Raw genomic sequence first — 7,732 nt, 5'->3', positions numbered from 1 at the left:
AAAGAACATGAAAACACAATTCTTCATCACATATTTGGTAAATCCTCTACTCTCCATTTGAAATTCAGAATTCAGGGGTTAAATTACAAGAGCGCTTTCAAGTACAGCTTGAAAAAACTGTGTTTATCTGAAATCACAGGCAATCTTTATATGAGCCTGGGTATTAAAACTGTTTAAATGCAGTTTTTTGAGGAAGACTTTTGAATGGAAATGGAGAGAGTCTATTGAAATAAAAACTTTAATTAAATCATCATTTAGCTATTATGAAATAAAGACCTGATTTCATTAGTGCATTCTAAGTTGTAGTTGCTGTTAAACATTTAAAAAAATTGTTTTACTAATTATAATACAAAATGATTCTCGAGTTCTTTTGTATTAACTCCTTTAATGGTACCCAGGAAATTCTGGGTGTAGGATCTTCTCTTGTTTATTCCATCAATTTAATAAATTCCTGCTTATCATCAACATGAAAGTCTGTTTGTATTTAACAAAATTTCAGTTTTCCTCTTCTAAATCCAGTATATTCTCTTGTTACTAGGGCTTAATCTTTGTTTGAGTAGAGGTGAGTAACCCGCGTAGCCAATAATAACAACTAACATTTGTCAAGCACTCCTTACCTTATGTATCAGAAACTGTGCCAAGGGATTTAGATGTAATATCTCATTCCTGAAATGTTAAGAGGTAGATCATTAATTAGCCAGTTTTTAAGGTAATGACGCTAGACCTCAGAGAGATTAAGAAATTTGTCCAAGTCACACAAATTTATAAATGTTGGAGCGAAAATTCAAACGTAAATGTTCTTTAATCCAGGCCTTCTGTTTTAGATCTATAAAATCCAGCAGGAAAAGTCCTTTACATTCCTTATAATCTTAAAGAGAGATAGAAACCAGATAAAACATTAAAACTTTGAGTGATAGAAGTAAAAATCACATAGGCTCAAGCCTCTGAAATCCCCAATGGGCCCCTAAGAAATCCTGTAGAACGATTTGCCCAAATGAGCCAGCAGCAAAGAAGGGAAAGGTACTGAAGCCTCCTAAATCCCAATCTGGTACATTTTCTACTAATGATATAGGCTTATGAGTGAGTAATTATACTTTAAAATTACATCAAGGTATAAAGTAGTATCATTATGTGATTCTCAGAAATTAAGTTTAGGCTTATAACTATATCAAATAGAGCTTATGCTGATGTTCTCAGTTATCTTGTTGTCAGGGACATTGTATAGTAAATGGAATGTCAGGATACAGCGAGAGCAAATGACTCATTAGGATTGTGATAGGATTGGAGACAATATATTTCAGTCCTTAAAACTGAGATAGCTTTATTATTACTACATGATTGTAAAAATCATTACCTGCTACTGAATGTGTTACATATTCAGAAAAAATACAAAGAAGAAAATTCATTCACAAATTTATCACTCAGATTTTTACCTTACTATTTTTATATATTAAATTCTAGGCTCTTTTCTATTCATATATGTATGGATTTTCCCACAAAATGGGGTTATATTATGCATATTGTTTAGAATGTATCTCTGTCACTTAACAATATGTTGGCTATGGAATACTTTCTGAGTCAACACACAGAAATCTAGCATAATTTTTCTTAATTAGTATAATTTTTATTAGCATAATTTTAAAAATTAACCTTCGAACGTTAGAAATGTATGTTTTTCTCCTAAATTTGGAGTGTTTACAAAGTCTGAACCAATAGACACCCTTGTATAACACCTTTTGAAAATGTGTCTAATTCATTTATGCAGCCAAAAGACACATGAAAAAATGCTCATCATCACTGGCCGTCAGAGAAATGCAAATCAAAACCACAATGAGATACCATCTCACACCAGTTAGAATGGCGATCATTAAAAAGTCAGGAAACAACAGGTGCTGGAGAGGATGTGGAGAAATAGGAACACTTTTACACTGTTGGTGGGACTGTAAACTAGTTCGACCATTGTGGAAGTCAGTGTGGTGATTGCTCAGGGATCTAGAACTAGAAATACCATTTGACCCAGCAATCCCATTACTGGCTATATACCTAAAGGATTATAAATCATGCTGCTATAAAGACACATGCACACGTATGTTTATTGCGGCACTATTCACAATAGCAAAGACTTGGAACCAACCCAAATGTCCAACAACGATAGACTGGATTAAGAAAATGTGGCACATATACACCATGGAATATTATGCAGCCATGAAAAAGGATGAGTTCATGTCCTTTGTAGGGACATGGATGAAGCTGGAAACCATCATTCTCAGCAAACTATCGCAAGGACAAAAAACCAAACACCACATGTTCTCACTCATAGGTGGGAATTGAACAGTGAGAACACATGGACACAGGAAGGGGAGCATCACACACTGGGGCCTGTTGTGGGGTTGGAGGAGGGGGTAGGGATAGCATTAGGAGATACACCTAATGTTAAATGATGAGTTAATGGGTGCAGCACACCAACATGGCAATGTATACATATGTAACTAACCTGCATGTTGTGCACATGTACCCTAAAACTTAAAGTATAATTTAAAAAAAAAAAAGGAAAACAATGTCAAAGAAAACAAAACAAAACAAAACAACAAAAAGGAAAATTTGTCTAATTATTTCCTTAGTACAAAATAATAGAAAATGAATTGCTGAATCAAAGGGAATATAGTTTTAAGGCTTTTGGCAGCCTTGTTTTCTGCTGCCCTCCACTATCATACCAATTGCTAAGTATTTGAATATCTAGAATAATATAATATGAAAATTATATTATTTTGTATTCAGTGCATTTTTTATACTAATGTTGGGTGCTTGTTATTTCTAAAGCATGGAGTCAATGACTATTGGTTGCTTTTCAAAGCTAATTGATGTTTGACACAGATTCCTACACTTTTCTAAAAAGCAATCTCTCTAAAATAAATTTACAAGGGATATTCTTATTCTCATTTATAGATGGGAAAACTGAGAAGAAAGAACATTAAAGGTCCTGACTTTACTGACTCAGAAGAAATTAGTTTCTTTCCAACCTAGACCAGGCACTGATCAAAAGTACTGGCTGGCTCTCACCAAATGGAAGAGTGTCAGATATTCTAACATTGGTCACTTTTTGTGATTCTTCTTCTTCTCTCCTTTTTAATTTTTTTTTTGGAGTTTGCAGACATTTAGTTTTACTTTTATTAAAAATGGTTTTATAAATAAATTTTTTTATTCACAAATACTATGTGTTCAATACTGATGTTAGGTACACTTATAACAAGTCCATCCTGTTTCACCTGCCTGAAGTACAAAAACAAGCTCACATTCTTCTCTCTACAGTTATTACTGCATCACATGCACAAGTGTAAGAAAGATTTATACAATGCAATTAAATGAAAAAACATTCTTTCTCACTTTTCCATCCCTACTTCCAATCTACGGAAGCAACTTGTTTTTCGTTTTGCTTCTTTTCTTTTGCCATTTATTATAAACCATGTAAATCTACATAATGTACCAAAATCCTTATTGATTTACCAATTTAGACTATAGCTTTTGACTTCATGTTCTAACTGTAGTATATTTATATCAGTTTCCACCTCTCCTCTTTTCTCCCGTATTTTGTTGGATATTGCTGCAGCTGTTTTTATAACTATTACCCATTCTGTATTTCTTTGTTTTCCTTATTAACAGAGGCAATGTGTCCAGCTATAAACACATTCTAAGGCTCCATATGAAATATCAGGAACTCTGAGAGATCGTCCACTTCCTAATTCAGATAATACCCCTCCTACTTGATGAAATGTGGAGGCAATGCTTGCAGGTACAACCGTCATGTTATAGCCATGAGTTGACAAATATAACAGTGACATGGTAAAAATAATAGAGCAGAAAAAGAGTGCCCAGCTCCCAGGCACAGCATTAGAAAGCTGGCCTGCTCTAACTGCCTCCATCTAGATCTTTTGTAGGTGGAGAAGACAAAACCCTTTAGTTTAAGCTACTGCTAATAAGGCTGTTTGTTAGCTGTAGCTGAATGCATTCCTAACAGAAATAGTTATATTATTTTCATTCTTCATTGGTTCTTCACTGATAACTTTATAAGTATAATAAAGTAATACACTGTAGGAATACATGTGAGTATAATGATACACTTAAATCTCTTGTTTCTTGTTTTATCTTCATTAGACAATATCTTATGACCGATTCCACTCTTTAATTATGTGTTTACTGTTATATTCAAAGAGATGCTGGAACGAGGAAGAGGTTAAAGAGAGATTATTTGCCATCTTGAACTAGGAATATCACATCTCTTTTGTATACTTAATTGGCTCAAGCTTCACATGACCTAGAATATTTTCCCCTTTCCTCTGGGGTACTTTCATTCTGTCATATAGCTCAGATGCTCTAAAAAGCCAGTGTTTCTCCCAAAGCATGGATAGCAGGATGCCCCACACCACAACGATCTTTGTTAGCTATTATGGCCCTATGCTACTGCAGACCTGGACTTCCATTGCTGGAGTTTTCAAGTGTATGTTCACATTTATCCATTATTTTCAAAGCAGATTCCAAAAATGAGGGTGATTGGATCAAGAGAGATATATTGTCAGTCACATGAAGTGCCTGGAAGATGCTTTTGCTCTTCTTGCATGGTACTCAGCTGCCAGTCCAGATTCTTCCATCTCTCATGGTGCATTTCCTCTTGAGGAGCCCTTGATGATTCCTGGAAGCAGAAAGTCTCTACCCATCAAAACCAGAACAATCAGAGGCTTCAGAATTTTTTTTATTTTTGGCTGGAACTGTCTTAGTTTGGGGGGATTGTGTATAGTATAATGAAAGTATTGGCAGCCAGTAGGTTAGATGAAGATGAAGATTGCCTCTGGTGGAACCAAGGGGGATTTGAAAAGGGTTTACCTTTCATTCAGATCTATGAGTTATGTATTCAAGTATTCATTCATTCAACAAATGTTGATAGGTGGTGTGGTGCAATTCGTTAGTTGTGGAATCAGAAAGACCAGCCTGTCCTTGAATACTTCCCCTGCTCTTCACTGATCCCTGAACTTGAAGCAGATTCCTTAATTCTCTACTACTTGCTGTCCTCCTTTCAAACACAATGAAAATACTATCTTATAGCAACTCAAGGGTTAGCAATAATATATGTAAAATACTCTCTTTCTCTCTTCTCTAATCACGGAGCAATAAGGGTGTGATTCCTGAGTGGCCCAGTCCCCCTGCCTCCTCAGGGAGAAGTATAAAGAAAGGAGGGGAGAAAAGATTTCTGATAGAGGAAAATTTCCAATTCCTGTTTCTGAGACCCCTGAGCTGCCCTTCCTGCAACAATTGCTTTGATGCTATGAGCAATTCTATTCTTGCAATAGATCCCATTTTTACATATTGTGGTTGGAGTTGAGTTTCCATCACTTTCAGCTGAAAGCGTCCTGAGGGTGGCAGCTGAAACCCTCCTCTTTTCTTTGAGGGCATGTGGATTATTCGGTGAAAATAATGAAAGCTGAGGGAGAGAAGGCAGGCTCATCACTACGGTTAAAGCAGGTTGATATTTGTGATTGTCTGCTTTGCCAGCTAGGGAACCCAGTCCTGGGTGTCAAGAAGGACTTATCTTCATTCTCTGCTTCAATAGCTCTCTAAAACCTCTGTGAATATACTTATCTTGCCTTTAACTGCTCATCTTCTGCAGTAGGACTGAGCTCCCTGAGGGCAGGCCTTGTGGCTCTAATGCCTTGAATGTTATAAGCTGTCCAACTCACATGTGTAGAATGAATAGTGTGTAAATAAATATACAGAAAATTAAGAATTTCTCAATTGTCACTCATGTGAATGTCTCCTAAATACAGTCTTTCCACTTAATAAATAAAAAGTTACTAAATAGTACCATTGCCTGAGCCAATTAAAGTTTTGCATATCTTAGAACCTTGCCTCTGCTATTTACTCACCAGTTAAAGCAAATTATTTAAGTTATCAATCCCCAGATCTCTAATGTGCACTTTGACAAGTATATATATATTTTTGAAATTCAAATGCTGTATTGAGAAAGATATAATCCATGCAGAGGGCATTATGACTAGTGTGCTTCTGGGTTAACTATTTGGCCAGGAGGGAAATAATATTGCCACTAGTTGAAGATCATCATTTTGGAGCACCTCCAGACCTTATTACTGCATGGTCAGACCTGGGGAAAAGAATGAAAATGTATTTCCTTCTACTTTGGTTCAGTTGATAGGCTATTCTCTATTGGAGACAAACTGTGTTTCACACACAACCAGGTAGGTGACCACTTAATATCACAGCAAGGTGCAATCAGGCAGTGGGTTCCACAGGGTCAGTCTTCTCCCAGTTGATCGATGGGAGCAGTTCATTAAGGTCAAGATGTCAGAAATGTAAATAGTTCTTTCACTGCTTCCCTCCACCACTGTTTTCCCTTTGGGTTATTATCATTTATCACTTCTGGCAAATCAAAAAGAGAGAGAGAGAGAAAAAAAGGAAAAATCAGAAGAATGTTTAGACTGTTGGTGAAAATGCTGCTGCTGAATAAGATGATGTCTCCTTGGAAGTTATCACAGCTTGATAGCCGTAATCCCTTCTCAGAACCTTTAGAAGGCTTTGTGGCCCTGTCTGAGTGTTCCCAAGTTATTCCGCTGGTGGGTTGCCTGTGTTTTTCCATTCCCAATTAATGACTGGATAAGGAAGTAAGAACAGAATAGGGAACAGGGGCTTATTAGGGACCAGTAACGGTTCCCTGTGACAAGACATCTAACAGATGAAACACTGTTCCTGTCATCCTTTTCATTTCTGCATTTATGTGGCTGGGTTACCAGGAGATAGGGAGAGAGATCAGTCTAGAAGTCCAGTATGGGGCACCAAAGCTAGTGAGATTTCCAGTGGGAGGCTGAGTTCAGGCAACAATGTCTGTGAAACTGAGCAATGAAAGAGAGAAAGCTTATTGGACATGCAGTCAGAAGATAAGAGCCTAGGTCATTTTCTAATTGTACGAATATATTTGAGATGCCCATGGACTTTGTGTTAGGCTCCATCTTATTGACCAGACAATTACATGATCATGGTGTCATGGTGTTGTTTTTAATTACAGAGATAATTGTCTGAACTATCTGGGAATTTCTACAGATTTTGTGAAATTTTACTTTGGATAGGGATGGGATGCTTTAAAATAGAGGCTCTTACATTTCAGCAAGAGAATAATGGGTAACAATTGCCTGCAAAGAAGAAAAAAAGCTACCATTTATTGATAGTATATGCCAGGAGTTTTTCTGGACACGTCCTACACAGGTAGTAGATGCAATGGAGGGTTATTTACCTCTCCCACTTCCTTCTTTATACATACCTGCCAAGCCAATGGGAGCCTGAGATGAAGTCAAGGGTTTTGAATGAAGCAATTTGAAAATGAACCCTTCCTTGTCAACTATTACAGAAAGTATTATAATATAACCCAGGGAGGTTGAGCACTTGTGACTTAATAAACACAATTAAACCATAAGAAATAAGAACAAGTTTAGATAAACAGAAAGAAAATGAATTTTTCATGCATACCACATTTATTATTTCAGGGGTGTGGCTTATAGTAGGAAAATAATCCATGGAACTCAAAGGTATATTGGAGTTTAGGAGAGATCCTGTTGCAGCCTGGAGGGGAGGAAGCTGTATTGAATGTTGCTTTCCTCCCTTGTGTGGCCTACTCTTCCTTAATAGATGCTAAGGTGCCACATATGCCTGATAGACACCAATTGGTCTAAAG

The 7,732-nt window shown here is 36.6% G+C and overlaps 1 long non-coding RNA gene across 1 annotated transcript in view; it reads left to right on the top strand.

The window, feature by feature from the left end:
• LOC117981646 (uncharacterized) overlaps positions 1-3,669 on the top strand; it is a 32,709-nt gene extending 29,040 nt beyond the window's left edge. The window contains exon 4 of the long non-coding RNA XR_010109163.1: positions 2,947-3,669. This is a non-coding gene — a long non-coding RNA (uncharacterized LOC117981646). The remainder of the gene's footprint in view (positions 1-2,946) is intronic.
• The last annotated feature ends 4,063 nt before the right edge of the window (positions 3,670-7,732 follow it).

This window comes from Pan paniscus, chromosome 11, assembly GCF_029289425.2.
Source record: "Pan paniscus chromosome 11, NHGRI_mPanPan1-v2.0_pri, whole genome shotgun sequence".
NCBI classification, from domain to species: domain Eukaryota; kingdom Metazoa; phylum Chordata; class Mammalia; order Primates; family Hominidae; genus Pan; species Pan paniscus.
The sequence above is the reverse complement of the archived record's forward strand: the minus strand, read 5'-3'. Positions and strand labels throughout refer to the sequence as shown.